Below are 10,816 nucleotides of genomic sequence, written 5' to 3'. Positions count from 1 at the left end.
ATCACTATAGTGTGTGTCTACAGCAATACCATCACTATAGTATGTGTGTGTCTACAGCAATACCATCACTATAGTGTTGTGTCTACAGCAATACCATCACTATAGTATGTGTCTACAGCAATAATTACCATCACTATAGTGTGTGTCTACAGCAATACCATCACCATCACTATAGTGTGTATTACAGTAATACCATCACTATAGTGTGTGTCTACAGCAATACCATCACTATAGTGTGTGTGCCTACAGCAATACCATCACTATAGTGTGTGTCTGCAGCAATACCATCACTATAGTGTGTGTCTACAGCAATACCATCACTATAGTATGTGCAATACCATAAAGCAATATCATCACTATAGTGTGTGTCTACAGCAATACCATCACTATAGTATGTGTCTGCAGCAATACCATCACTATAGTATGTGTCTACAGCAATACCATCACTATAGTGTGTGTCTACAGCAATACCATCACTATAGTGTGTGTCTACAGCAATACCATCACTACCATCACTATACTATAGTGTGTCTACAGCAATACCATCACTATAGTGTGTGCCTAAAGTGTCTATAGTGGTCTACAGCAACATCATGTACTATAGTAGCAATACCATCACTATAGTATGTGTCTACAAAGTAATACCATCACTATAGTAATATACCATCACTATAGTGTGTGTCTACAGCAATACCATCACTATGGTGTGTGTCTACAGCAATACCATCACTATGGTGTGTGTCTGCCAACAATACCATCACTATGGTATGTATGTGTCTACAGTAATATCATCACTATGGTGTGTGTCTACAGCAATACCATCACTATAGTGTGGTGTCTACAGTAATATCATCACTATAGTATGTGTCTACAGCAATACCATCACTATAGTGTGTGTCTACAGTAATACCATCACTATAGTGTGTGTCTACAGCAATACCATCACTATAGTGTGTGTCTACATCACTATAGTGTGTGTCTACAGCAATACCATCACTATAGTGTGTCTACAGCTATACCATCAGCAATACCATCACTATAGTATGTGTCTATAGTGTAATACCATCACTATAGTGTGTGTCTGTAGCAATACCATCACTATAGTGTGTGTCACAATACATCACTATCACTATAGTGTGTGTCTGCAGCAATATCATCACTATAGTGTGTGTCTACAGCAATACCATCACTATAGTATGTGTCTACAGCAATACCATCACTATAGTCTCACAGCAATGTGTCTCTGCAACAATACCATCACTATAGTATGTGTCTACAGCAATACCATCACTATAGTGTGTGTCTACAGCAATACCATCACTATAGTGTGTGTCTACAGCAATACCATCACTATAGGTGTGTGTCTACAGTAATACCATCACTATAGTGTGTGTCTGCAGCAATACCATCACTATAGTGTGTGTGTCTGCAACAATACCATCACTATAGTATAGTGTCTACAGCAATACCATCACTATAGTGTGTGTCTACCAATACAATACCATCATACATATATGTATTGTGTCTACAGTAATACAATACCATCACTATAGTATGTGTGTGTCTACAGCAATACCATCACTATGGTGTGTGTCTACAGCAATACCATCACTATGGTTTGTGTCTACAACAATACCATCACTATAGTGTGTGTCTAAAGCAATACCATCACTGTGGTGTGTGTCTGCAGCAATATCATCACTATAGTGTGCTCTACAGCAATATCATCACTATAGTATGTGTCTGCAGCAATACCATCACTGTAGTGTGTGTCTACAGCAATACCATCACTATAGTGTGTGTCTATAGTAATATCATCACTACAGTATGTGTCTACAGTAATATCATCACTATAGTATTTGTCTACAGCAATATCATCACTATAGTATGTGTCTACAGCAATACCATCACTATAGTGGGTGCCTATAGTAATATCATCACTGTAGTATGTGTGTACAGCAATACCATCACTATAGTGTGTGCCTAAAGTAATATCATCACTATAGCGTGTGTCTACAGCAATACCATCACTGTAGTGGGTGCCTATAGTAATATCATTACTAAAGTGTTATTGTCTACAGCAATTACCATCACTATAGTGTGTGTCTACAGCAATACCATCACTATGTGTCTAGTGTGTGCCTATAGTAATACCATCACTATAGTGTGTGTCTATGTGCTCACTATAGTGTGTGTCTACAGCAATATCATCACTATAGTGTGTGTCTAAAGTAATATCATTACTATAGTATGTGTCTACAGCAATACCATCACTATAGTGGGTGCCTATAGTAATATCATCACTATAGTGTGTGCCTAAAGTAATATCATCACTATAGTGTGTGGCTTCAGTAATATCATCACTGTAGTGTGTGTCTACAGCAATACCATCACTATAGTGTGTGTCTACAGCAATATCATCACTATAGTGTGTGTCTACAGTAATATCATCACTATAGTGTGTGTCTACAGCAATATCATCACTATAGTATGTGTCTACAGCAATACCATCACTATAGTGTGTGCCTACAACAATACCATCACTATAGTGGGTGCCTGTAGTAATATCATCACTACAGTGTGTGTCTGCAGTACCATATGTGTGTCTGCAGCAATACCATCACTATAGTGTGTGTCTAAAGTAACCATCACTATAGTGTGTGTCTACAGCAATACCATCACTATAGTGTGTGTCTGCAGCAATACCATCACTATAGTGTGTGTGTGTCTACAGCAATACCATCACTATAGTGTGTGTGTCTGCAGCAATACCATCACTATGGTGTGTGTCTACAGCAATACCATCACTATAGTGTGTGTCTACAGCAATAGTATCATCACTATCACTATAGTGTGTGTCTGCAGCAATATCATCACTATAGTGTGTGTCTGCAGTAATACCATCACTATGGTATGTGTCTACAGCAATATCATCACTATAGTATGTGTCTGTGTTTTGTCAGCAATATCATCACTATAGTATGTGTCTGCAGCAATACCATCACTATAGTATGTGTCTACAGCAATGTATAGTCTACAACAATACCATCACTATAGTGGGTGCCTATAGTAATATCATCACTGTGGTATGTGTCAACAGCAATACCATCACTATAGTGTGTGCCTAAAGTAATATCATCACTATGGTGTGTCTACAGCAATACCATCACTGTAGTGGGTGCCTATAGTAATATCATTACTAAAGTGTGTGTGTCTACAGCAATTACCATCACTATAGTGTGTGTCTACAGCAATACCATCACTATAGTGTGTGCCCATAGTAATATCATCACTATAGTGTGTGTCTACAGTAATATCATCACTATGGTGTGTGTCTACAATAGTAATATCATCACTATGGTGTGTGTCTAAAGCAATATCATCATCACTATAGTGGGTGCCTATAGTAATATCATCACTATAGTGTGTGCCTATAGTAATATCATCACTATAGTGTGTGCCTTCAGTAATATCATCACTATAGTGTGTGTCTGCAGCAATATCATCACACTATAGTGTGTGTCTACAGCAATACCATCACTATAGTGTGTTGTCTCACAGCAATATCATCACTATAGTGTGTGGTTCAGTAATATCACCACTATAGTATGTGTCTACAGCAATATCATCACTATAGTATGTGTCTGCAACAATACCATCACTATAGTGTGTGCCTACAACAATACCATCACTATAGTGGGTGCCTGTAGTAATATCATCACTATAGTGTGTGTGTACAGCAATACCATCACTATGGTGTGTGTCTAAAGCAATACCATCACTATAGTGTGTGTCTGCACAGCAATACCATCACTATAGTGTGTGTCTGCAGCAATACCATCACTATGGTGTGTGTCTACAGCAATACCATCACTATGGTATGTGTCTACAGCAATACCATCACTATGGTATGTGTCTACAGCAATACCATCACTATAGTATGTGTCTACAGCAATACCATCACTATGGTGTGTGTCTGCAGCAATATCATCACTATGGTGTGTCTAAAGTAATCACTATAGTGTGTGTCTCACAGCAATACCATCACTATAGTATGTGTCTACAGCAATACCATCACTATAGTGTGTGTCTACAGCAATACCATCACTATAGTGTGTCTATAGTAATATCATCACTATAGTGTGTCTACAGCAATACCATCACTATAGTGTGTGTCTACAGCAATACCATCACTATAGTATGTGTCTACAGCAATACCATCACTATGGTGTGTGTCTGCAGCAATATCATCACTATAGTGTGTGTCTACAGCAATACCATCACTATAGTATGTGTGCCTACAACAATACCATCACTATAGTGTGGTGTCTATTGAGCAATACCATCACTATGGTATGTGTCTACAGCAATACCATCACTATAGTGGGTGCCTATAGTAATATCATCACTATAGTGTGTGTCTACAGCAATACCATCACTATAGTGTGTGTGTCTACAGCAATACCATCACTATAGTGTGTGTCTGTCAACAATACCATCACTATAGTGTGTGTCTACAGCAATATCATCACTATAGTATGTGTCTACAGTAAATACCATCACTCATAGTGTGTGTCTGCAGTGTAAAATACACAATACCATCACTATAGTATGTGTACACAATGCAATACCATCACTATGAATTGTATGTGTGTGTCTCTACAGCAATACCATCACTATAGTGTGTGTCTACAGCAATACCATCACTATAGTATGTGTCTCTACAGCAATACCATCACTATAGTATGTGTCTACAGCAATACCATCACTATAGTGTGTGTCTACAGCAATACCATCACTATAGTGTGTGTCTACAGCAATACCATCACTATAGTATGTGTCTACAGCAATACCATCACTATAGTGTGTGTCTACAGCAATACCATCACTATAGTGTGTGTCTACAGCAATATCATCACTATAGTGTTGTTGTCTACAGCAATACCATCACTATAGTGTGTGTCTACAAGCAATACCATCACTATAGTGTGTGTCTGCAGCAATACCATCACTATAGTAATGTGTCTACAGCAATACCATCACTATAGTATGTGTCTACAGCAATACCATCACTATAGTGTGTGTCTGCACAGCAATACCATCACTATAGTGGGTATGTGTCTACAGCAATACCATCACTATAGTATGTGTGCACAGCAATACCAGCAATACCATCACTATAGTATGTGTCTACAGCAATACCATCACTATAGTGGGTGTCTGCAGCAATACCATCACTATAGTATGTGTCTACAGCAATACCATCACTATAGTGTGTGTCTGCAGCAATACCATCACTATAGTGTGTGTCTACAGCAATATCATCACTCATATGTGTGTCTACAGCAATATCATCACTATAGTGTGTGTCTACAGCAATACCATCACTATAGTGTGTGTCTACAGCAATACCATCACTATAGTATGTGTGTGTGTCTGCAGCAATACCATCACTATGGTATGTGTCTACAGCAATACCATCACTATAGTATGTGTCTGCAGCAATACCATCACTATAGTGTGTATGTCTACAGCAATACCATCACTATAGTGGTGTGTGCCATCACTATGGCAATATCATCATCACTATAGTATGTGTCTACAGCAATACCATCACTATAGTATGTGTCTACAGCAATACCATCACTATAGTGTGTGTCTGTGCCCTACATCAGCAATACCATCACTATAGTGTGTGTCTACAGCAATACCATCACTATAGTGTGTGTCTACAAGTAATATCATCACTATAGTGTGTGTCTACAGCAATATCATCACTATAGTAGTGTGTCTACAGCAATACCATCACTATAGTGTGTGTCTACAGCAATATCATCACTATAGTATGTGTGTCTACAGCAATACCATCACTATAGTGTGTTGTCTACAGCAATATCATCACTATAGTGTGTGTCTACAGCAATACCATCACTATAGTGTGTGTCTACAGCAATATCATCACTATAGTTGTGTGTCTACAGCAATACCATCACTATACAGGTCTACAGCAATATCATCAGTGTGTGTCTGCAGCAATACCATCACTATGGTGTGTGTCTAAAGTAATACCATCACTATAGTGTGTGTCTGCAGCAATATCATCACTATAGTATTGTCTGCAGCAATATCATCACTATGGTATGTGTCTACAGCAATACCATCACTATAGTGGTAAAAGCATAGTAATATCATCACTATAGTATTGTGTCTACAGCAATACCATCACTATAGTGTGTGTCTCTAGCAATATCATCACTATAGTGTGTGTCTACAGCAATACCATCACTATAGTGTGTGCCTATAGTAATATCATCACTATAGTGTGTGTCTACAGCAATCCATCACTATAGTATGTGTCTGCAGCAATGCCATCAATATAGTGTGTGCCTACAGCAATACCATCACTATATAGTGTGTCTACAGTAATATCATCACTATAGTAGTGTGTCTACAGCAATACCATCACTATAGTGGGTGTTTACAGCAATATCATCACTATAGTGTGTGTCTACAGCAATACCATCACAGCAATATCATCACTATAGTGTGTGTCTCTCAGTAATATCATCACTATAGTGCCTATATAACATGTCTACAGCAATACCATCACTATAGTGTGTGCCTACAGCAATACCATCACTATAGTGTGGTGTCCTGCAGTAATATCATCACTATAGTATGTGTCTACAGCAATATCATCACTATAGTATGTTGTCTACAGCAATACCATCACTATAGTGTGTGTCTGCAACAATACCATCACTATAGTGTGTGCCTGTAGCAATATCATCACTATAGTATGTGTGTCTACAGCAATACCATCACTATAGTGTGTGTCTACAGCAATATCATCACTATAGTGTGTGTCTGCAGCAATACCATCACTATAGTGTGTGTCTACAGCAATACATCACTATAGTGGGTGTCTACAGCAATACCAGCACTGAGTAATATCATCACTATACCATCACTATAGTGTGCCTACAGTAATATCATCACTATAGTGGGTGCCTATAGTAATATCATCACTATAGTGTGTGTGTACAGCAATATCATCATCACCATAGTGTGTGGCATCAGTCATGTAATATCATCACTATAGTGTGTGTCTCCACAGCAATACCATCACTATAGTGTGTGTCTGCAGCAATACCATCACTATAGTGTGTGTCTGCAGCAATACCATCACTATAGTGTGTGTCTACAGCAATATCATCACTATAGTGTGTGTCTACAGCAATACCATCACTATAGTATGTGTCTACAGCAATACCATCACTATAGTATGTGTCTACAGCAATACCATCACTATAGTGTGTCTCTACAGCAATACCATCACTATAGTGTGTCTCTACAACAATACCATCACTATAGTGTGTCTCTACAGCAATACCATCACTATAGTGTGTGTCTACAGCAATACCATCACTATAGTGTGTCTCTACAGCAATACCATCACTATAGTATGTGTCTACAGCAATACCATCACTATATAGTGTGTCCATATAATACAATACTATACAGCAATATCATCACTATAGTATGTGTCTACAGCAATATCATCACTATAGTATGTGTCTACAGCAATACCATCACTATAGTGTGTGCCTACAACAATACCATCACTATAGTGGGTGCCTGTAGTAATATCATCACTATAGTATGTGTGTACAGCAATACCATCACTATAGTGTGTGCCTAAAGTAATATCATTATAGTGTGTGTCTACAGCAATACCATCACTATAGTGGGTGCCTGTAGTAATATCATTACTAAAGTGTGTGTCTACAGCAATTACCATCACTATAGTGTGTGTCCACAGCAATACCATCACTATAGTATGTGTCTACAGCAAAACCATCACTATAGTGTGTGTCTACAGCAATACCATCACTATAGTGGGTGTCTACAGCAATACCATCACTATAGTATGTGTCTACAGCAATACCATCACTATAGTGGGTGCCTATAGTAATATCATCACTATAGTGTGTGACTAAAGTAATATCATCACTATAGTGTGTGGCTTCAGTAATATCATCACTGTAGTGTGTGTCTACAGCAATACCATCACTATAGTGTGTGTCTACAGCAATATCATCACTATAGTATGTGTCTCCAGTAATATCATCACTATAGTGTGTGTTTACAGCAATAACATCACTGTAGTATGTGTCTACAGCAATACCATCACTATAGTTTGTATCTACAGCAATACCATCACTATAGTGTGTGTCTACAGCAATTCCATCACTATAGTGTGTGTCTACAGCAATACCATCACTATAGTATGTGTCTACAGCAATACCATCACTATAGTATGTGTCTACAGCATTACCATCACTATAGTGTGTGTCTACAGCAATACCATCACTATAGTGTGTCTCTACAACAATACCATCACTATAGTGTGTCTCTACAGCAATACCATCACTATAGTGTGTGTCTACAGCAATACCATCACTATAGTGTGTGTCTACAGCAATACCATCACTATAGTGTGTCTCTACAGCAATACCATCACTATAGTATGTGTCTACAGCAATACAATCACTATAGTGTGTCTCTACAGCAATACCATCACTATAGTGTGTGTCTATAGCAATACCATCACTATAGTGTGTGTCTACAGCAATACCATCACTATAGTGTGTGTCTACAGCAATACCATCACTATAGTGTGTGTCTACAGCAATACCATCACTATAGTGTGTGTCTACAGCAATACCATCACTATAGTATGTGTCTACAGCAATACCATCACTATAGTGTGTGTCTACAGCAATACCATCACTATAGTGTGTGTCTACAGCAATACCATCACTATAGTGGGTGTCTACAGCAATACCATCACTATAGTATGTGTCTACAGCAATACCATCACTATAGTGTGTGTCTACAGCAATACCATCACTATAGTTTGTGTCTACAGCAATACCATCACTATAGTATGTGTCTACAGCAATACCATCACTATAGTGTGTCTGCAGCAAATACCATCACTATAGTATGTGTCTACAGCAATACCATCACTATAGTTTGTGTCTACAACAATACCATCACTATAGTGTGTGTCTACAGCAATACCATCACTATAGTGTGTGTCTACAGCAACATCATCACCATAGTGCCCAAAGTAACAATACCATCACTATAGTATGTGTCAACACCATACCAATACCATCACTATAGTTTGTGTCTACAGCAATACCATCACTATAGCTGTGTCTCACATGTGTCTAGTGTGCAAACATCATCACTATAGTGTGTGTCTACAGCAATACCATCACTATAGTATGTGTCTACAGCAATACCATCACTATAGTGTGTGTCTGCAGCAATACCATCACTATAGTGTGTGTCTGTCTACAGCAATACCATCACACATAGTATGTGTGTCTGCAATACCATCACTATAGTGTGTGTCTACAGCAATAATATTCATCACTATAGTTTGTGTCTACAACAATATCATCACTATAGTATGTGTCTACATGCAATACCATCACTATAGTGTGTGCCCCTACAGCAATACCATCACTATAGTATGTGTCTACAGCAATACCATCACTATAGTGGGTGTCTACAGTAATATCATCACTATAGTGTGTGTGCTATAGCAATACCATCACTATAGTGTGTGTGCTACAGCAATACCATCACTATAGTGGGTGTGTCTACAGCAATACCATCACTATAGTGTGTGTGTCTATAGTAATATCATCACTATAGTATGTGTCTACAAGCAATATCATCACTATAGTGTGTGTCTAAAGTAATATCACTTACTATACCATCACGTAGTGGGTGCCTATAAATACCATCACTATAGTGGGTGTGCCTATAGTAATATCATCACTATAGTGTGTGCCCTAAAGTAATATCATCACTATAGTGTGTGGCTTCAGTAATACCATCACTGTAGTGTGTGTCTACAGCAATATCATCACTATAGTGTGTGCCTATAGTAATATCATCACTATAGTATGTGTCTACAGCAATACCATCACTGTAGTGTGTGTCTACAGCAATACCATCACTATAGTGTGTGTCTACAGTAATATCATCACTATAGTGGGTGCCTCTACAGCAATATCATCACTATAGTATGTGTCTACAGCAATACCATCACTATAGTGGCTTGTAACAGTACCATCACTACAATGTGTGCCTACAGTAATATCATCACTATAGTATGTGTCTACAGTAATACCATCACTATAGTATGTGTCTACAGCAATACCATCACTATAGTGTGTGTCTACAGCAATACCATCACTATAGTGTGTGTCTACAGTAATATCATCACTATAGTATGTGTCTACAGCAATATCATCACTATAGTATGTGTCTACAGCAATACCATCACTATAGTTTGTGCCTACAACAATACCATCACTATAGTGGGTGCCTATAGTAATATCATCACTGTAGTATGTGTGTACAGCAATACCATCACTATAGTGAGTGCCTAAAGTAATATCATCACTATAGCGTGTGTCTACAGCAATACCATCACTGTAGTGGGTGTCTATAGCAATACCATAACTATAGTGTGTGCCTATAGTAATATCATCACTATAGTGTGTGTCTACAGCAATATCATCACTATAGTGTGTGTCTAAAGTAATATCATTACTATAGTACGTGTCTACAACAATACCATCACTATAGTGGGTGCCTATAGTAATATCATCACTATAGTGTGTGCCTAAAGTAATATCATCACTATAGTGTGTGGCTAAAGTAATATCATCACTGTATTGTGTGTCTACAGCAATACCATCACTATAGTGTGTGTTTACAGCAATATCAT

Source organism: Haliotis rubra, unplaced genomic scaffold (assembly GCF_003918875.1).
Source record: "Haliotis rubra isolate DU_JTF1 unplaced genomic scaffold, ASM391887v1 Scf169, whole genome shotgun sequence".
In the NCBI taxonomy this organism is placed as follows: domain Eukaryota; kingdom Metazoa; phylum Mollusca; class Gastropoda; order Lepetellida; family Haliotidae; genus Haliotis; species Haliotis rubra.
The sequence above is the reverse complement of the archived record's forward strand: the minus strand, read 5'-3'. Positions refer to the sequence as shown.